At 53.0% G+C, this 21,441-nt stretch overlaps 1 protein-coding gene across 4 annotated transcripts in view; it reads right to left on the bottom strand.

Moving 5' to 3' along the window:
- LOC142243167 (uncharacterized) overlaps positions 1 to 21,441 on the bottom strand; it is a 168,210-nt gene that overhangs the window by 88,878 nt on the left and 57,891 nt on the right. The window lies entirely within an intron of this gene.

Below are 21,441 nucleotides of genomic sequence, written 5' to 3'. Positions count from 1 at the left end.
GTAACCCCTCCCCTCTGCCTATACACCCTCCCGTGGATCACGGGCTCCTCAGTTTTGGTGCAAAAGCAGGAAGGAGAAAAGTTATAAATTGGTCTAGGGTAAATTCAATCCGAAGGATGTTCGGAGAACTGAAGACCATGAACCATGAGAACAAATCAACATCAACAACATGTGTACACAAAAGAACAACCAGCCCGAAGGGCACAGGGGTGGGTGCTGGGTCTCCCAATAGGAGCTAGAAGAAAAGGAATTTACGGTAAGTAAACAAAATTTCCTTTTTCTTTGTCGCTCCATTGGGAGACCCAGACAATTGGGACGTCCAAGAGCAGTCCCTGGGTGGGTAAAAGAATACCTCAATAAAAGGAGCTGAAAACGGCCCCCTCTTAAAGGTGGGCAACCGCCGCCTAGAGGACTCGCCTACCTAGACTGGCGTCTGCCGAAGCATAGGCATGCACTTGATAGTGCTTCGTGAAAGTGTGCAGACTAGACCACGTAGCTGTCTGACACACCTGCTAAGCCGTTGCCCGGTGCCGCAAAGCCCAGAACGCACCTACGGCTCTGGTAGAATGGGCTTTCAACCCTGAAGGAAGTGGAAGCCCAGAAGAACGGTAGGCCTCGAGAATCGGTTCCTTGATCCACCGAGCCAAGGTTGACTTGGAGGCCTGAGAGCCGACAAGGACAAAGAGCACGTCTGAACGGCGCAGGGGCGCCGTGCGAGACACGTAGAACTGGAGTGCTCTCACTAGATCCAAAGAGTGCAAATCCTTTTCACACTGGTGAATTGGATTAGGGCAAAAGGAAGGCAAGGAGATATCCTGATTTAGATGAAAAGGGGATACCACCTTAGGGAGAAATTCTGGGACAGGACGCAGAACCACCTTATCCTGGTGGAAAACCAGGAAGGGGGCTTTGCATGACAGCGCTGCAAGCTCAGACACTCTCCGAAGTGATGTGACTGCCACCAGGAAGGCCACCTTCTGAGGAAGACGGGAGAGAGAGACATCCCGCAGCGGCTCAAAAGGCGGCTTTTGAAGAGCCGTCAGAACCCTGTTAAGATCCCAAGGTTCTAACGGACGTTTGTAAGGTGGGACCATGTGGCAAACCCCCTGCAGGAACGTGCGGACCTGCGGAAGCCTGGCTAGACGCTTTTGAAAAAACACGGAGAGCGCCGACACTTGGCCCTTGAGAGAGCCGAGGGACAAGCCCTTGTCCATTCCAGATTGTAGGAATGAAAGAAATGTGGGTAAAGCAAACGGCCATGGAGGAAAACCGTTATCAGAGCACCAGGATAAGAAGATTTGCCAAGACCTGTAATAGATTTTGGCGGACGTTGGCTTCCTGGCTTGTCTCATGGTGGCAATGACATCCTGAGATAACCCTGAAGACGCTAGGAGCCAGGACTCAATGGCCACACAGTCAGGTTGAGGGCCACAGAATTCAGATGGAAAAACGGCCCTTGTGACAGCAAGTCTGGGCGGTCTGGAAGCGCCCACGGTTGACCCACCGTGAGATGCCACAGATCCGGATACCACGACCGCCTCGGCCAGTCTGGAGCGACGAGAATGACGGCAGTCGGACCGGATCTTGCGTAGTACTCTGGGCAGAATCGCCAGAGGGGGAAACACATATGGCAGTCGAAACTGCGACCAATCCTGGACCAGAGCGTCCGCTGCCAGAGCTCTGTGATCCTGAGACCGTGCCATGAAGGCCGGGACCTTGTTGTTGCGTCGTGACGCCATGAGATCGACGTCCGGCGTTCCCCAGCGGCGACAGATCTCTCGAAACACGTCTGGGTGAAGAGACCATTCCCCCGCGTCCATGCCCTGACGACTGAGAAAATCTGCTTCCCAGTTTTCCACGCCCGGGATGTGAACTGCGGAGATGGTGGAGCCTGTGACTTCCACCCACTGCAGAATCCGCCCGACTTCCTGGAAGGCTTGACGACTGCGAGTGCCGCCTTGGTGGTTGATGTAGGCGACGGCAGTGGCGTTGTCCGACTGGATTCGGATCTGCCTGCCCTCCAGCCACCGATGGAAAGCCAATAGGGCTAGATATACTGCCCTTATCTCCAGAATATTGATCTGAAGGGACGATTCTATTGGAGTCCAGGTTCCTTGAGCCCTGTGGTGGAGAAAAACCGCTCCCCAACCTGACAGGCTCGCGTCCGTGGTGACCACGGCCCAGGTTGGGGGGAGGAAGGATTTTCCCCGAGACAGATGTGGGTAGGAGCCACCACTGAAGTGATGTTTTGGTTGCAAGTGAAAGAGATGTTCTTGTCGAGGGAAGCCGAACTCTTGTCCCATTTGCGAAGAATGTCCCATTGGAGTGGCCGTAGATGGAATTGCGCGAACGGCACTGCCTCCATAGCTGCAACCATCTTCCCCAGGAAGTGCATGAGGCGCCTTAAGGAGTGTGACTGACTCCGAAGAAGTGACTGCACCCCCGCCTGCAGAGAAAGCTGTTTGTCCCGCGGTAGCTTGACTAACGCTGGAAGGGTATGAAACTCCATCCCGAGGTAAGTCAGTGATTGGGTCGGCGTCAACTTGGATTTTGGGAAATTGATGATCCACCCGAACTGCTGGAGAGTCGCCAGAGTGACGGTAAGACTTCGTTGACACGCCACCCGAGAAGGGGCCCTGATTAGGAGATCGTCCAAGTATGGGATCACCGAGTGGCCCTGAGAGTGCAGGACCGCCACGACGGATGCCATGACTTTGGTGAAGACCCGTGGGGCTGTCGCCAGGCCGAAGGGCAATGCGACGAACTGGAGGTGTTCGTCCCCGATGGCGAAACGCAGGAAACGTTGATGTTCGGGTGCGATCGGCACATGGAGATAAGCATCCTTGATGTCGATCGATGCTAGGAAGTCTCCTTGTGACATCGAGGCGATGACCGAGCGGAGAGATTCCATCCGAAACCGTCTGGTTCTCACATGTCTGTTGAGCAGTTTGAGGTCCAGAACGGGACGGAATGACCCGTCCTTTTTTGGCACCACGAACAAGTTGGAGTAAAATCCGCGACCACGTTCCTGAAGGGGAACGGGAATCACAACTCCTTCTGTCTTCAGAGCGTCCACTGCCTGAAAAAGTGCGTCGGCCTGTGCGGGGGGTGGGGAGGTTCTGAAAAAACGAGCCGTAGGTCGAGAGCTGAACTCTATCCTGTAACCATGAGACAGAATGTCTCTCACCCATCGGTCTTGAACGTGTGGCCACCAGGCGTCGCCAAAGCGGGAGAGCCTGCCACCGACTGAGGATGTGGCTAGATGAGGCCGAGAGTCATGAGGAGGCCGTCTTGGAGGCAGTGCCTCCTGCGGCCTTTTGGGGGCGTGACTTGGACTGCCACGCATAGGAGTTCCTCTGGCCTTTCTCCGGCCGGTTGGACGAAGAGGATTGGGGCTTGGCGGAGGGACGAAAGGACCGAAACCTCGATTGGATTTTCCTCTGCTGAGGTCTCTTAGGTTTGGACTGGGGTAAGGAGGAGTCCCTTTCCCGAGAATTCCTTAATAATCTCATCCAAACGTTCGCCAAACAAACGTTCGCCAGAAAAAGGCAAACCAGTTAAGAACCTTTTGGAAGCAGAGTCTGCTTTCCATTCGCGCAGCCACATGGCCCTGCGGACTGCCACGGAGTTAGCGGATGCCACAGCCGTACGGCTAGCGGAGTCCAGGACGGCGTTCATGGTGTAGGACGAAAATGCTGATGCCTGAGAGGTCAAGGAAGACACATGCGGAGCAGAATTCCGCGTGACAGCATTAATCTCAGTCAGACATGCCGAGATTGCTTGGAGAGCCCACACAGCCGCAAAGGCCGGGGCAAAAGACGCGCCCGTGGCCTCATAAATAGACTTCACCAAGAGCTCTATCTGTCTGTCAGTGGCATCCTTCAGGGATGAGCCATCGACAACAGACACAACGGACCTAGCGGCCAATCTAGAGACTGGAGGATCCACCTTGATAGGGTGTGCCCAGCCCTTAACGACTTCAGGTGGAAAGGGATAACGTGTGTCAGTATGCCGTTTAGCAAAGCGCTTGTCCGGCGGGACCGCTCTGGGCTTCTGGACAGCGTCCCTGAAGTTAGAGTGATCAAAAAACGCATTGCGCGTACGTTTGGGGAATCGAAATTGGTGTTTCTCCTGCTGAGAAGCCGACTCCTCTGCAGGAGGAGGTGGTGGTGAGAGATCCAACACCTGGTTGATGGACGAGATAAGATCATTTACTAAGGCGTCCCCCTCAGGGGTATCAAGGTTAAGGGCGAAGTCAGGGTCAGAGCCCTGAGCTCCCACGTTAGCCTCGTCTTCCTGAGAAAAATCTGTGCCTTAGTAGCTTTGCTCCTTGTGGACGACATGCTGTTGTCTCTTAGGAGAGTGACCACTGAGGGTATATGGGAAAAGGGTATACCGCCTTTCCGAACAGATATATATATCTATTATATATATATATATATATATATATATATATATATATATATATATATATATATATCCCGGCACCTTAGGGGGGACCAGCACCGGGAGACCGGTGTTGCTTACCAACCGCTCACGAGCGGAGTGTGTTCTCCAGATTCCCTGTCGTGGATCCCCCGGAGCTGCAGAGCTTTGCTGCTGAATAGCATCCACCGGCAGAATGCTAAAAATGGCTGCCGGAGCTCTCAGGGGGGAGTGGAGCCGAGGGCGGCGCTAGCAAAGAGCGGGAATCTGGAGTCCCCAAGTGGTCAATGAGGGGAAAGGGAGACATGTAGGATGCTCCAGCCCTCAAGGCCGACGTCATGTCGGCAATCCCGCCCTTACCCCTGACAGGCAGGCTCGGGGGCGGGATTTTTCGGACTAGGCCGCGGCGAAGCCGGGGGCTAAATTTAAGGCCGCGCCCGACAAGCGGGCACGGTCGGCGCGGAAGTCCGCCGAAAAGACAACGGACAGAACCACCGCGGCTTCCGGGGAGAAGGTGCGACCCCTGTACAGTCCCCACATGAGGATACAGAGTACCTTCAAGTTGCAGGGCCCGGTCCCTGGGGATGAAGAAGCTCCGGTCCGGCAGGTTCCACCAGGGGCTGCGGATGGAGCACGGTCCCAGCACATGGATGACCGCATAGGATCCCACTTCTCCCAGAGCCGCATAAGGGATGGTGAATGAGACAGCATGTGGCTCCAGCCTCCGTACCCGCAATGGGTACCTCAACCTTAACAACACCGCCGACTTAGTGGGGTGAGAAGGGAACATGCCGGGGACCCCATTGGGGACCTCTTTTCTTCCATCCGACATAACTATGTATGAGAATGCATGAGTGGATGTGTGCCTCCTTCCACACAAAGCATAAAACTGAGGAGCCCGTGATCCACGGGAGGGTGTATAGGCAGAGGGGAGGGGTTACACTTTTTTAAAAGTGTAATACTTTGTGTGGCCTCCGGAGGCAGAAGCTATACACCCAATTGTCTGGGTCTCCCAATGGAGCGACAAAGAAAGAAGATTTTGGGTACTCACCGTAAAATCTGTTTCTCAGAGACTTTATTGGGGGACACAGGAAACAATGGGTGTATGCTGCTGCCACTATGCTATAAAAAAAAGTTACCTCCTCCTTAGTAGTATACATCCACCAACTGGAGACAAGCTGGTCAGTTAGTGTGAAAGCAGTAGGAGAAGCAACCTAAAATAAAATACAAACTGGTCCAACATAAAGCATTTAAAAGAGGGTGGGTGCTGTGTCCCTTAATGAAGGCTCCGAGAAAGCGATTTTACGGCAGGTACCCAAATCTTTTCTCGAATCGCTTCATTGGGGGACACAGGAAACCATGGGATGTTCCATAGCAGTCCCCAAGGGTGGGAAAAAATAGGACTAAAAAGCAGATTCAGAGACAAGATTCCCAGGATGGACACTGTCGCTGAAAGTTGTAAAAGAAGAAAACCTTTTAGCCGAGGTCTGAACTGCAAAGGGGAAGGTAAGAAGATAAGTTTTTACTAGAACTTGGAAGGGAGATTGCCGGTAACTAGGAGGCAGCTTAGAATCTGGCAAAGGAATCCCGACAGCAATGGTCGAGAAGGCCCCAGACCTAGGAGAGAGCAGGAGCGCCAGAGAAGACGCTCTATCCTTTGTCAAATATATGTTTAAAAAGGCAGAGTGAATCCAGACCGGAAGATCCTAACAATGACTCTTCAGAAATGAGAGAGGAACTCGAGGCTCTAAGGAGAATGTTTTAGAAAGATTGTAGCCTGAAAGGCAGTTAAACAAATCTCGATATGTGATTGAGGCAGGAGAGAATTCGAAAAAAAACAGAGAAAAGAGCAGGAGTGATCTGTACAGGGGAGATGAAGAAACATGGGCAACTGTTAGAGCCTTCATTATTGAGCACGCTCGAGGAACTGATCATTTACTGAATACACTTTAGCAAGACGAGGTAAGAACAGAGGATGGATACCAAAAGGAGAACACTAGAGAGAGTGTTAAGCCCCATAAAAGAGCCAAGGGACCCCTGAATGGCGATAGAAATTTCGCAAAGCTTGCCCACACAACAGGAAAAAAAAGAATTTTGTTTACTTACCGTAAATTCTTTTTCTTATAGTTCCGTAATGGGAGACCCAGACCATGGGGTGTATAGCTTCTGCCTCCGGAGGACACACAAAGTACTACACTAAAAAGTGTAGCCCCTCCCTCCGAGCATATACACCCCCTGGATAACCAAATATAGCCAGTTTAGTGCAAAAGCTGAAGGAGAGTAGCCACCCACAAGTAGAGAGAGAAAGAACCGGAACAACCGGAGCCTCTGTCTACAACAACAGCCGGTGATAACACGCGGAACAAGAAACTGCCAACAGGCAACAGGGAGGGTGCTGGGTCTCCCATTACGGAACTATAAGAAAAAGAATTTACGGTAAGTAAACAAAATTCTCTTTTTCTTCATCGTTCCTATGGGAGACCCAGACCATGGGACGTCTCAAAGCAGTCCATGGATGGGAAAGAACAGAAAACTGAGAAGTAGGCGAAACCTAACTTCACAAATGGGCGACAGCCGCCTGAAGGGTGCGTCTGCCCAAGGTCGCATCTGCCGAAGCATGAGCATGCACTTGGTAGTGCTTCGAAAAGGCATGCAGACTAGTCCAAGTGGCAGTCTCACAGACCTGCTGAGCCGTAGCCTGGTGCCTGAAACCCAAGAGGCACCGACAGCTCTGGTCGAGTGTGCCTTGATCCCCCGGCGGGGGAGGCACTTGAGTACACTGGTAAGCATCAGAAATGGCCGACCTAATCCAACGAGCTAGGGTCGGCTTAGAGCCGAGAGGCCCTTACGCCGACCTGTGGTCAGCACAAAAAGAGAGGTGCACCGCCTAAGAACAGCGGTGCGAGACACATAGATCCGGAGCGCCCGCACCAGATCCAGAGTATGCAACGCTTTTTCAAAGCGATGAACAGGAGCCGGACAAAAGGAAGGCAGGAAAATGTCCTGGTTAAGGTGGAAGGAGAAACCACCTTAGGGAGGAAGTCCGGAGTCGGACGGAGAACCACCTTGTTTTGATGAAAAACCAAAAAAGGTGACTCCGAAGAGAGTGCAGCCAAATCAGAGACTCTCGAGGGAAGTTATGGCCACTAGAAAGACCTCTTTCTGTGAAAGACGAGGCAAAGAAACCTCCCTAAGAGGCTCAAAGGGGGGTTTCTGGAAGCCGTGAGGACCAGATTAAGGTCCCAGGGATCCAAGGGCCGCCGGTAAGGCAGAATGATGTGAGATGCGCCCTGTATGAAGGAGCGCACCTGAGCCAGCCGGGCGATACGCCGCTGGAACAACACTGGCAGAGCCGAGACCTGTCCCTTGAGGGAATTGAGGGATAGTCCTAGCTGCAGACCGGACTGTAGAAAGGACAGGAGGGTCGGCAAGGAAAAAGGCCAAGAAGCATGGCCGGAAGGGCGACACCAGGACAGGAAAATTCTCCAGGTCCTGTGATAGATTTTGGCCAAGGAATACTTCCGAGCCCGAGTCATAGTGCAGATGACTTCAGGAGGGATACCAGAAGTCGTCAAGATCCAGGACTCAAGAGCCACGCCGTCAATCTGAGAGCTGCAGAATTCTGGCGGAAAGACAGACCTTGTGAGAGAAGGTCTGGACGGTCCGGGAGATGCCACAGCACCTCAACGGACAGATGGAGCAGGTCAGGGTACCAAGCTCGCCTGGGCCAGTCTGGAGCAATGAGAATGACCCGACGGCCCTCCATTCTGATCTTGCGCAGGACTCTGGGCAAGAGCTAGAGGGGGAAACACGTAAGACAGACGAAACTGGGACCAATCTTGAACCAGCGCGTCTGCTGCAAAGGCCTGAGGATCGTGGGAGCGAAGAGCCACTTCCGGAGTGCCCCACTTGCGGCAGATTGACCGAAACACTGCCGGATGCAGAGCCCACTCGCCGGTGTCCACGGTTTGATGGCTGAGATAATCTGCCTCCCAGTTTTCCACGCCTGGGTTGTGGACTGCGGATGTGGTGGACCTGGAGTCCTCCGTCCACTGAAGGATGCGTTGAACCTCCAACATTGCCAGGCGGCTGAGTGTCACGCCCTGGTGGTTGATGTAGGCAACCGCTGTGGCGTTGTCTGACTGGACTCGAATGTGCTTGCCCGCCAACAGGTGGTGAAAGGCCAAGAGAGCTAGAAGCACAGCTCTGATTTCCAGCACATTGATCGAGAGTGCTGATTCGGACGGAGTCCAAGTGCCCCGCGCTCTGTGGTGGAGATATACTGCTCCCCAGCCGGATAGACTGGCATCCGTGGTGAGGATCACCCAGGACGGGGCCAGGAAGGAGCGTCCCTGAAGAGAGAGGGGCCGAAGCCACCACTGAAGGGAGCCCCTGGTCTGTGGCGACAGAGCCACTAACCTGTGCAAGGAGGAAGTCCGCTTGTCCCAAAAGCGGAGAATGTCCAGCTGCAGAGGACACAGATGGAACTGGGCAAGGGAACCGCTTCCATTGACGCCACCATCTGACCCAGCACCTGCATTAGGTGCCTGATGGAATGACGGCGGGGCCTCAGCAAAGAGCGCACCGCTAGTGGAGGGACTGCTGTTTGACTAAGGGCAGCTTCACAAGTGCCGGCAGAGTCTCGAATTGCATCCCTAGGTGCGTGAGCTTCTGGGTCGGAGTCAGAGTGGACTTGGGAAAATGACAAGCCACCCGAATTGGACTAGAGTGGTGAGAGTGAGCGAGGCACTACGCTGACAGTCTGCACTGGATGAAGCCTTGACTAGAAGGCCGTCCAGGAAAAGGGATCACTGCCAACCCCTGGAGGTGCAGAACCGCAACCACTGCTGCCATGACCCTGATGAATACTCGAGGGGCAGTGGCTAACCCGAAGGGAAGAGCCACGAATTGGAAATGTTCCTCTCCGATTGCAAAACGTAGCCAACGCTGGTGTGAAACTGCAATTGGCACATGCAGATAGGCATCTCTGATGTCGATGGATGCCAGGAAATCCCCTTGGGTCATTGAGGCAATGACTGATCGCAGAGACTCCATGCGAAAATGCCGCACCTGAACATGCTTGTTGAGAAGCCTGAGATCCAGGATGGGCTGGAAGGAACTGTCCTTTTAGGGGACTAGGAAGAGATTTGAGTAGAAACCTCTGAACCGTTCCCAGGCGGGAACCGGTACAATAACTCCGTTGGCCTGCAAGGATGCCACGGCCTGAGAGAAGGCGGCGGCCTTGGAGCAGGGAGGGAGTTGACAGAAAAAATCTGTTTGGCGGGCTGGATGAAGGGAATTTTGTTACTTACCGTAAATTCCTTTTCTTCTAGCTCTTATTGGGAGACCCAGACGATTGGGGTATAGCTACTGCCCTCTGGAGGCCACACAAAGCACTACACTAAAAGTGCAAGGCCCCTCCCTCTCTGGCTATACCCCCCCGTGGTATCACGGGTACTCCAGTTTTAGTGCCAAAGCAAGAAGGAGGAAGCCAACAACTGGTTTAAACCAAATTAACTCCGAGTAACATCGGAGAACTGAAAAACCGTTCAACATGAACAACATGTGTACCCGCAAACAGCAAAAACAATCCCGAAGGACAACAGGGCGGGTGCTGGGTCTCCCAATAAGAGCTAGAAGAAAAGGAATTTACGGTAAGTAACAAAATTCCCTTCTTCTTCAGCGCTCTATTGGGAGACCCAGACGATTGGGACGTCCAAAAGCTGTCCCTGGGTGGGTAAAGAAATACCTCATGTTAGAGCTGCAAAACAGCCCTCCCCTACGGGGATGTCACTGCCGCCTGCAGGACTCTTCTACCTAAGCTGGCATCCGCCGAAGCATAGGTATGCACCTGATAATGCTTGGTGAACGTGTGCAGACTCGACCAGGTAGCCGCCTGACACACCTGTTGAGCCGAAGCCTGGTGCCGTAATGCCCAGGACGCACCTACGGCTCTGGTTGAGTGGGCTTTTAGCCCTGAAGGAACCGGAAGCCCAGCAGAACGGTAGGCCTCTATAATTGGTTCTTTGATCCATCGAGCCAAGGTGGCTTTAGAAGCCTGCAACCCCTTGCGCGGACCGGCGACAAGGACAAAAAGTGCATCGGAACGGCGCATGGGCGCCGTGCGGGAAATGTAGATCCTGAGTGCTCTCACCAGATCTAGCAAACGCAAGTCCCTTTCATACCGGTGAACCGGATGAGGATAAAAGGAAGGCAATGATATATCCTGATTAAGATGAAACGAGGATACGACCTTAGGGAGAAACTCCGGAATGGGGCGCAGCACAACCTTGTCCTGGTGGAACACCAAGAAGGGAGCCTTGGATGACAGAGCAGCCAGCTCAGACACTCGCCGAAGCGATGTGATCGCAACAAGAAACGCCACTTTCTGTGACAGGCGAGAAAAAGAAACTTCTTTGAGAGGCTCGAAGGGCGGCTTCTGGAGAGCCACTAGTACCCTGTTCAGATCCCATGGATCCAACGGCCGCTTGTACGGGGGCACAATATGACAGACCCCCTGCAGGAACGTGCGCACCTTAGGAAGACGTGCTAGACGCTTCTGAAAAAACACGGATAGTGCCGAGACTTGCCCTTTAAGGGAGCCGAGCGACAAGCCCTTTTCCAACCCTGATTGCAGGAAAGATAGAAAAGTGGGCAATGCAAATGGCCAGGGAGACACTCCCTGAGCAGAGCACCAGGTTAAGAAAATCTTCCACGTTCTGTGGTAGATCTTAGCAGAAGTTGACTTCCTAGCTTGTCTCATTGTGGCTACCACTCCCTGGGATAATCCTGTTGACGATAGGATCCAGGACTCAATGGCCACACAGTCAGGTTCAGGGCCGCAGAATTCTGATGGAAAAACGGCCCTTGAGACAGCAGGTCTGGACGGTCTGGAAGCGACCACGGTCGGCCGACCGTGAGATGCCACAGATCCGGATACCACGATCTCCTCGGCCAGTCTGGGGCGACGAGTATGATGCGGCTGCAATCGGATCTGATCTTGCGTAGTACTCTGGGCAAGAGTGCCAGAGGCGGGAATACATATGGGAGGCGGAAGTGCGACCAATCTTGCACCAAGGCGTCTGCCGCCAGCGCTCTTTGATCTCGCGACCGCGCCATGAATGCCGGGACCTTGTTGTTGTGCCGAGACGCCATTAGGTCGACGTCCGGCACTCCCCATCGGCGACAGATTTCCTGAAACACGTCCGGGTGAAGGGACCATTCCCCCGCGTCCATGCCCTGGCGACTGAGGAAGTCTGCTTCCCAGTTTTCTACGCCCGGGATGTGAACTGCGGATATGGTGGATGCTCTTTCCTCCACCCACATCAGAATGCGCCGGACTTCCTGAAAGGCTTGCCGGCTGCGCGTCCCTCCTTGGTGGTTGATGTATGCCACCGCTGTGGAGTTGTCCGATTGGATTCGGATCTGCTTTCCTTCCAGCCACTGTTGGAAGGCCAGTAGGGCAAGATACACTGCCCTGATTTCCAGAACATTGATCTGAAGGGTGGACTCCTGCTGAGTCCACGTCCCCTGAGCCCTGTGGTGTAGAAACACTGCTCCCCACCCCGACAGACTCGCATCTGTCGTGACTACTGCCCAGGATGGGGGCAGGAAGGATCTTCCCTGAGACAATGAGGTGGGAAGGAGCCACCATTGCAGAGAGTCCTTGGCCGTCTGGGAAAGAGAGACTTTCCTGTCTAGGGAAGTCGTCTTCCCGTCCCATTGGCGGAGAATGTCCCATTGAAGTGGACGCAGATGAAACTGCGCAAAGGGAACTGCTTCCATGGCTGCCACCATCTTCCCTAGGAAGTGCATGAGGCGCCGTAAGGGGTGCGACTGGCCCTGAAGGAGCGATTGCACCCCTGTCTGTAGGGACCGCTGCTTGTTTAGCGGAAGCTTCACTCTCGCTGCTCGAGTATGAAACTCCATGCCAAGATACGTTAGTGACTGTGTCGGTGACAGATTTGACTTTGGAAAGTTGATGATCCATCCAAAAGTCTGGAGAGTCTCCAGCGTAGCCTGTAGACTGAGTTGGCATGCCTCTTGAGAGGGTGCCTTGACAAGTAGATCGTCTAGGTAAGGGATCACCGAGTGTCCCTGAGAGTGCAAGACTGCTACCACCGCCGCCATGACCTTGGTGAAGACCCGTGGGGCTGTCGCCAGACCAAATGGCAGAGCTACGAACTGAAAATGGTCGTCTCCTATCACAAAACGTAGAAAACGTTGATGTTCTGTAGCAATTGGCACGTGGAGATAAGCATCCTTGATGTCTATTGAGGCAAGGAAGTCTCCTTGAGACATTGAGGCAATGACAGAGCGGAGGGTTTCCATCCGGAACCTCCTGGCGTGCACATGTTTGTTGAGCAGTTTTAGGTCCAGAACAGGACGGAATGAGCCGTCCTTTTTTGGCACCACAAAGAGATTGGAGTAAAACCCTCTCCCTTGTTCCTGAAACGGTACAGGAACCACTACTCCCTCCGCTCTTAGGGAGTCCACCGCCTGCCGCAGGACATCTACACGGTCTGGGTGTGGGGAGGTTCTGAAGAACCGAGCTGGAGGACGAGAACTGAACTCGATTCTGTACCCGCGCGACAAAATGTCCGTCACCCACCGGTCTTTGACCTGTGACATCCAAGTGTCGTAAAAGCGGGAGAGCCTGCCCCCGACCGGAGATGCGGAGGGAGGGGACTGGAAGTCATGAGGTAGCCGCTTTGGAAGCGGTTCCTCCATTTGCTTTCTTGGGGCGTGAATGAGCCCTCCAGGAATCTGAGTTTCTTTGCGTCCTCTGAGTCCCTTTGGACGAGGAGAATTGTGTTTTGCCCGAACCTCGAAAGGACTGAAACTTCTGCTGCCACTTTCTCTGCTGAGGTTTGCTTGATCTGGGCTGGGGTAAAGAGGAGTCTTTACCCTTGGACTGTTTAATGATGTCAGCCAGTGGCTCGCCAAACAGTCTTTCTCTAGACAAAGGCAAGCTGGTTAAACATTTTTTGGAACCAGCATCTGCTTTCCAGTCCTTTAACCACAATGCCCTGCGCAAAACTACCGAATTGGCAGACGCCATTGAGGTGCGGCTGGTAGATTCTAGGACCGCATTGATAGCGTAAGACGCAAACGCGGACATCTGCGAGGTAAGGGACGCCACTTGCGGCACCGCTGGATGTAAGATAGCATCCACTTTCGCTAAACCAGCTGAAATAGCTTGTAGCGCCCATACGGCTGCGAATGCTGGAGCAAACGACGCGCCGATAGCTTCATAGACAGATTTTAACCAAAGGTCCATCTGTCTGTCATTGGCATCTTTAAGTGAAGCGCCATCTTCCACTGCAACTATGGATCTAGCTGCAAGTTTGGAAATCGGGGGATCCACCTTTGGACACTGGGTCCAGCGCTTGACCACCTCAGGGGGGAAAGGATAACGTGTATCCTTAGAACGTTTAGAGAAACGCTTTTCTGGATGAGCATCGTGTTTCTGGATTGATTCTCTGAAGTCAGAGTGATCCAACAGAGCACTTAATTTACGCTTGGGATAGAGGAAACGAAATTTCTCCTGCTCTGCCGCTGCCTCTTCTGCTGAAGGGGTTGGGGGAGAAATATCTAACAGCCTATTGATGGCTGAGATAAGATCGTTTACCATGGCGTCCCCATCCGGGGTATCCAGATTGAGAGGGGTTCCAGGATTAGACTCCTGATCACTCTCTTCAGACACATCACAGGGAGACTGATTGCGCTGAGACCCTGAGCAGTGTGATGACGTTGAGGGTCTTTCCCAGCGAGCCCGCTTGGGGTGGCTGGGGCAATCATCTGAGTCATCATACTCATCCTGAGAGGCCGGGGACCCCCTTGCAGTCTGGATTAAATCCAACTGCGGAGGGTTAGAGGACATAGACCTCGCCGTGTCCATAGACTGAGCCCCAGGCATGGATTGCAAAGTTTCCAGGATTTTTGCCATAGTCACCGACATATTAACCGCAAAAACTGCAAAGTCTGACCCTGACACCGGGGCAGGACTTACAAGCGTCTCAGCCTGGGTCACTATCTCTCCTGACTCCGGCTGGCGAAGCAGCACCGGATCTGAGCATTGCACACAATGGGGGTCTTTGGAACCTGCTGGTAGAGCAGTCCCACAAGCAGCACACACAGTGCACACAGCCCTAGCCTTGGCAGCTTTGCGTCTTGTGGATGACATGCTGCTGCTTCCTCAGAGCGATCTGGGGTATTCAGCCAGGAAGCGACCTCACAGTGCAAGAAATCAATAAATCTCTATGTCCAGTGACACAATACACTAACATACACTGAGGCACTAGAGGGGCCAGCTGAAAAGCCGCTTACCGCCCGCTAAAGAGCGGGTGTGTGGTCTTCCAAAGCCCCTCAGTCTAGGTCTCCCAGAGCCTTGCGTCCTTCTTCCAGCCAGCCATGCATGTAATGGCTGCCGGTCTGAGGGAAGAAGGGGGGCGGGCCCTGGGCGTTCCTGACCAAGAGCGGGAAGCCTGCTCCCTCTGTGCCTAGTGTGAGGGCTGGAGCATGTAAATCAGGCTCCAGCCCTCCTCGCTGCCGTGAAACAGCGTCTCTCCCCTACCCTGATTGACAGGGTGGGGGCGGGAACGATCGGAGCTGCCGGCGTCCTAGGCCCAAAAGCCGGGGACTAGAGTTATAAACGCCGCCGCCGTAAAAGCGCGGTCGGCGTATCCCCGGCGCACCACAAGTCACAGCAGCGCCGCCCGGTCCAGTGAGGGTCGGCGCTGCGTTCCCAGAACACAAAGTCCCCCAGATAACTGTAGGAACACCAGCTCAGTGTACGGTCCCCGGCGCACTACAACACCCAGCCAGCCCGGAGTGTGTCTGTGCCTGCCGGGGACACAGAGTACCTGTATGATGCAGGGCCCGGTCCCTGATGGTACTCCTGCTCCGTATCCATCAGGTTCTGATGGGTCTGTGGATGGAGCCCGGCGACAGAGCTTTGAGGCCGGCAGGATCCCACTTCCACAGAACCCCCAAGGGGATGTGGAAGGAAAAACAGCATGTCAGGCTCCAGCCCTGTACCAGCAATAGGTACCTCAACCTTACAACACCATCCAGGGGTGAGAAGGGAGCATGCTGGGGACACTATATGTGTCCTCTTTTCTTCCATCCGAACTAGTCAGCAGCTACTGCTGACTAAAATCTGTGGAGCTCTGCATGGAATGTCTGACCTCCTTCGCACACAAAGCTAAAACTGGAGTACCCGTGATACCACGGGGGGGTATAGCCAGAGAGGGAGGGGCCTTGCACTTTTAGTGTAGTGCTTTGTGTGGCCTCCAGAGGGCAGTAGCTATACCCCAATCGTCTGGGTCTCCCAATAGAGCGCTGAAGAAAGAATTCTATCCTGTAGCCGTGGGAGATGATATCCCGCACCCACTGATCGGAGACGTGTTGAAACCACATGTCGCCAAGCGGGAGAGCCTGCCACCGACCAAGGACGTTGCTGGCGCAGCCAGATAGTCAAGAGGAGGCTACCTTAGTGGCAGCAGCTCCTGCGGTCTTCTGAGGACGCGGCTTCGTGCGCCAGTTGGGTTTTTGGTCCTTGGCTGAGTTAGTGGACGAGGACGACCAGTTGGAGGAACGAAAGGAACGAAACCTCGACTGGTTCCTGCCCTGGACAGGTTCCTGGTGTTGGTTTGTGGCATGGAAGTACTCTTCCCGCCAGTAGCTTCCTGAATAATTTCATCCAGTTGTTCACCGAACAGCCTGGGCCCAGCAAATGGGAGCCCAGCAAGGTACTTCTTTGAAGAAGCGTCTGCCTTCCACTCTCGAAGCCACAAGATCCTGTGGATAGCGAGAGAATTGGCCGAAGCCACCGCAGTGCGGAGCCTCCAGCATGGCAGACATGGCATAGGATGAAAAGGCTGAAGCCTGGAAGTTAAGGCAACCATCTCGGGCATAGAGTCCCTGGTGAGGGAATGCATCTCCTCTAGAGAAGCAGAGATGGCTTTGAAGCCCACACTGCTGCAAAAGATGGGGAGAACGAGGCCCCTGCCGCCTCATATACAGATGGCGGTCAGTGGAATCCTTAAGAGAGGTGCCATCAGCCACTGATACAACTGTCCGGGCTGAGAGTCTAGACACCGGAGGGTCTACCTTTGGTGAATGAGCCCACTCCTTGACCACCTCTGGTGGAAACGGAAAACGGTCATCAGAACCACGCTTTGGGAAGAGTCTGTCAGGACAGGTTCTGGGCTTGGTCACAGTGGCCTGAAAACTGGAGTGGTTAAGCACACTCCCTGTTCTCTTAGGCAAGGTATACTGATGCTTTTCTGCCAGAGAGGGGTGCTTCCCTGATACAGGCGGATTGAGGTCCAGTACAAAATTAATGGACGCAATCAAATCACTAGCATTTGCGCCACCTTCGGACAGATCAATGGGGTACATGGAGGTAGCGTCCGAGCCCCCAGTAAAGGCATCCTCCTTGTCCTGTGAGTCAGCTCGTGAATCAGAGCCGCGGGACGAGGAAGGAGAGGGGACCCTGCGTCTCCTTTTAGGAGGACGGGGTCTGAGACCAGATGAAGAATCCTCTGTGAGCTTTGCTGAGCGAGCCGTAGCAGCAGAAGCACCCAGAGCAGGGGGCTGATGCATGCTCAGCAGAGTCCGGGACAGCTGTCCCATGGAGAGAAGGATTCTACCCAAGCCGGGGGTTCAGCCACCGGAGCCGGAGCAGCCGGAGGGACCACTGGGGATGAGCCTCCAGGCTGAGGCACCACCATGTTAAAGCAGGCATCACAATGTGGTTATGTGCTCGGTACAGGCAGTACGAGCCTACATGCAGTGCATATTAAGTACAGCCTTGCAGCCTTGCTCCTCGTGTGAGACATGCTGCTGAAGTGGGGGCTCTGTGCCAGAATGACCCCCAGCAGAGTATATAAGCAGAGTATATAAGCAGGTCTACAACCGGAGGTTGTGGCTTGCCAGACCGTTTGACATTGGGACATCTCTGTGCCCTCCAGATCCCACAGCCCGGACCCCCAGAGATGCTGCAGCCAGCGCCGATCGCTGTCACAATGTGGTTATGCAGACATGCATAAGAATGCTGATAAAATGGCACCGGAGCGAGGAGAGGGGGCGGGGCCTACTCTAAGAGCGGGATCCGGAGGGCCAAGGAGATATACAGGGGAGGGAATATTTCCTCAGAGAGGTGTCCATCCCCTGTGCCAAACGGTCGCTGGGCGGAGCCGCACTGTCCCTCTCAGGCGAAGCCGGGGCCTAAATTTAACGATGCGGCCGGCGCGCAGGCACCATCGGCGCGGTTCTCCGGTGAAAACCAGAGAACCGGCCGGAAATGTCAGAGTAGATACACAGCACACTCTCCCCAACAATAAAGTACAAGGGACCCCCCGATAACATCTCAGATACTTAGCTGGTGAGACGCAGGGCCAGGTCCCTGAGGGATGAGTGCTCCGTCCGGCAGGATCCTGAAAGGGCTGCGGATGGAGACCGGTCTCCTGCAAGGCAGGGAGAACCGTGCTGGCTCCCACTTCAAGCCAGAGCCCGAGGGATGGTGAAGGAGCGCGGCATGTAAGGCTCCAGCCCTGAAATCAACCTTAACAACACCGCCGACACAGTGGGGTGAGAAGGGACATGCCGGGAGTCCAGGCTTGGACCCGCTTTTCTTCAAACTCTTTCCAAAAATCAAAATCAGATGAGAATGCATGTGTGGATGTGTGCCTCCTGAACACAAAGCATTGAACTGGCTATATTTGGTTATCCAGGGGGTGTCTATGCTCGGAGGGAGGGGCTACACTTTTTAGTGTAGTACTTTGTGTGTCCTCCGGAGGCAGAAGCTATACACCCCATGGTCAGGGTCTCCCATAGGAACGATGAAGAAAAACCTAGTCTGTAACAGCAAGCTAGATTCCTCTGAAAAAAGCTTCAGAACAGGGATCTGGAATAGAGAGGACTCAGAAACAAACTGGAGTCAGCGTATGACAACAGGAGGAGGCTTCCCTACATAGATAATGATCAAGAACTAGAATGAAAAAAGTGTAAAGCTTCTGCAAAAAGCACTGGACATGGCAGGGCTTGTATACCCGCTAGAAAGTCCAGTAAAACACCCTGGATGTCGTCAGACTGGGATCAAAGGCGCTTTGCAGAAAAGCAAACCTGGATTAGGCTGATCGGATAAGCGACCATCTTTTGTTGCATTGACATTGAGAAGCGAAAGTGACTAGTTCTGAGTTCCAGATGATGCAGGGGAGCTTACCCGCAATCCTAACAATCTGAGTGCTGGCATAAGCTGTACTACTGAGAAAGCTGGGGTCTTCTTGAGTGAACATCAAAGGAGACAAGGATTGAAAATTAGAAGCGATGTAAGGAAACCTCTCTACGGAAAGAAGTCTACGATCCTTCTTTAGCATATGCTGGATATGTCGCTGACATGAACATTGTCAGGCCATTGGAGAAGACTGATAACCAAGGAAGATCATGAAACTGACAAAAAGACACAAAGTTTCCTGTTGGTTCTGGAAATAGGAGAGCAGAGGTATCTGCAAGACCGTGGGACAGGGAATGCCGTGGGTTACCTGGGGGTTAATCTTGATAGTGAAGACTCCATTCAGGAAGGCATAGAGGGATACATCAGTATATACCCTTGAGCGCTGTAAAGGAACAGGGGGAACTGTTTAACCATTAGACCTCAAAGGGCTGAAAACGGAAAACCTGAAAAGGTTTCCCATAGGGAAGAAGGTCTCATGTAACATAGTGGTAGGTAGACAAGGGACGGTAATGAGGGGAACCCTTGTCAGCTTTAGACTTAAGGCCCCGTTACACGCAACGACGTAGCTAACGATATATCGCCGGGGTAACGGATTCCGTGACGCACATCCGGCATCGTTAGCGACGTTGTTGCGTGTGACAGCAAGGAACGACCGTTAACGATGGAAAATACTCACCTTATCGTCCATCGTTGACGCGTCGTTCATTTTCAAAAAATAGTTGATTGTTGATCTCGCAGGTTGTTCGTCGTTCCCGAGGCAGCACACATCGCTACATGTGACACCTCGGGAACGACGAACCGCAGCTTACTTGCGGCCGCCAGCAATGCGGAAGGAAGGAGGTGGGTGGGATATTACGTCCCGCTCATCTCCGCCCCTCCGCTTCTATTGGGCGGCCGCTGAATGATGCCGCACGAACCACCCCCCTTAGAAAGGAGGCGGTTTGCCGGCAACAGCGACGTCGCTAGGCAGGTAAGTCCGTGTGACGGCTCCTAACGATATTGTGCGCCACGGGCAGCGATTTGCCTGTGACGCACAAACGACGGGGGCGGGTGCTTTCACCAGTGATATCGCTGCGTGTAACACCCCCTTTAGATAGTCGAAGTCCTTGAAATCAGAGAGAGCAACAGATTTTCTGAATGTGGAAAGATGGGTTAACGTGATCATGCAGCTAAACTGCAGCTGAAGTGAGACAAACAGCAGACCAACTTACTTGACTGTGTGAGCTGGTCCATGAGGTCCAGCACCTCATAGAAAGGCCCACAGAAGGATTATTGCTGTGGAAAGCGAGACAGGCGGAGATGGCTTCGTCATCAAGACCAGCAGGGAAAGACTGGGTATGAAGGCTAACCCTGTGATCCAGAGGCCAGTGAAGTATAGCGTCCACATGCTAGTACAGACAACCCAAGTAGTCCACCTGGAAATACTAAAAAACGATAGAAGCTGATCCGCTGTCATGATAATCAGGAACTGGGTCCTGTGAGGAAAAAGTCAGTGCCTTGTCTGTAGCCCGAGAAGTCCATGATGCAATCCATGCTCTGTAAGAAAGAAAACGTCAGTAAAAAGCAGTCTTAGAGGCTGCTCAGACTGCACTGCGATTCGCTATGTTTCATGGATGAAGGAAGGTCTGAAACACTAGGTATAAGGTGGTAGACCTGACTCACTGTATATGAATGGATCACTAGGGGATGGTAGAGACCTTAGACCTCTGCTATGTCCCCCCAGTGGGTCATGGTAGATATCAGACTGATTCTCCATATAGTGGGCATAAAATTTGGACCATTGCCGCGAATCACAGCATGGGTCATGGCAGGAGGTGAAACTGAGTGAATAATGGATAGAGTACCTAGACGTCTGTTGTAAACCACTGTGAGGATAGTGGAAGGTAGAAGAACTGACTAGATAATGGACAGATCATCTGGACCATTTCTGTAGTCGACCTCGTGGTTCTTGGTAGATGGAGAAAAAAACTGCCTCACTATCGAGCATTAGCCCCCTGACGAAGGCTTTTTGCTGAAACGTGAGTTGGGTACGGGTGGCGCCATTCCAGCAGGGGGAGGTGTTAACAGGTCAGTTTCACCACGTATTTACAGTCTTATTGTTTCTTTAGCACTTCCATCCCCTGCTTTCATAGCCACATATTTATGTGGCACTGTTACACTGGGATTTGGATTTGACTTTATTTGCATAATTTTTACACAGTTTTTTCATATTGGTGATTCCCCTTCTCTCCTCTTGTTGATGGGTGCTACCATCTTTTGTATCATTTTGTATTGACACCCATTGTTTTGCATTCTTATAATAAAGATTACTTCTTTTATTTGTGCTTCTGGTTCCTTATTAGTCAAATTGGTTTAGAGTACTAGGCCTACTAGATGGTGGACAGAGCCCTAGGAGCGCTGTAATATTAGGCATGTGGTACATAATAGATGGTGACTTTTAGACACGTGGTATGCAGTAGATAGTAGTTCTGGATGGTGGTGAGGGCATCGGGAGCACTGAAGTATCAGGCACTTGGTATGTGGTAATTGGTGGCTCTGATTCATTGAATAGTGGACAGAGCACTAGGAGCACTGAAAGAACAGGCATGTAGTGTTTGGTAAATGGTGACTCTGACTAGCTGGATAATGGACAGAGGAGTATGAGCGCTGACGTATCAGGTATGTGGTACGTGGTTCTGACTCGCTGGCTAGTGCACAGAGTCCAGACCAATTGTCTTGGACTAATTAGCATTTTGTCCTCCATTAAGGGAAAGAAACAGTGAGCCTTTATTGAG

Source organism: Anomaloglossus baeobatrachus, chromosome 6, assembly GCF_048569485.1.
Source record: "Anomaloglossus baeobatrachus isolate aAnoBae1 chromosome 6, aAnoBae1.hap1, whole genome shotgun sequence".
Classification (NCBI taxonomy): Eukaryota; Metazoa; Chordata; class Amphibia; order Anura; family Aromobatidae; genus Anomaloglossus; species Anomaloglossus baeobatrachus.
This window is presented reverse-complemented; position numbering and strand designations above follow the sequence as displayed.